The sequence below is a fragment of the Parus major genome, chromosome Z (assembly GCF_001522545.3).
Source record: "Parus major isolate Abel chromosome Z, Parus_major1.1, whole genome shotgun sequence".
Classification (NCBI taxonomy): domain Eukaryota; kingdom Metazoa; phylum Chordata; class Aves; order Passeriformes; family Paridae; genus Parus; species Parus major.
In genome coordinates, this window is record NC_031799.1 from 65,004,024 (window position 1) to 65,004,496 (window position 473).

Genomic DNA, 473 nt, shown 5'->3' on the forward strand with positions numbered 1-473 from the left:
GTGAGCTGACTGAGTCCCATTTATCCATAAGTGTTACTGTAGTGGGAGAAAACAAGTAACTTGGTATATATTTTGAAGGGAATGGTCTATGTTTAAAGAGGACTTACTGTGCACATAATCTGGGCCTTTGTGGATTTGTCTGTAGGAATACTTGGGAATGTGTGAGTTTGGCTACGTTTTAGAAATATTTTTACATGTTATCTTAATGGCATAAGTTCACTTTTTAGTATTTGTAGGAAAATATAAATAGTTATGATAGAATGTCTGGGTTGAAAAATCAAAATATTTGTTAATTTAAATACTTGAATTTCAGTCTGGAATATATACAGAAACTTGCTGTCCAGCTGCTTTATTTAAGCATTCTTAAAATGTTTCTATAAAATTTGAAAATAAAACCTATTTTCTTACTACATCTCTGTATGCTTTGTTATTTCCAAGTGTGACTGAGTTTTTCTTGACTTCAAGAAACACAG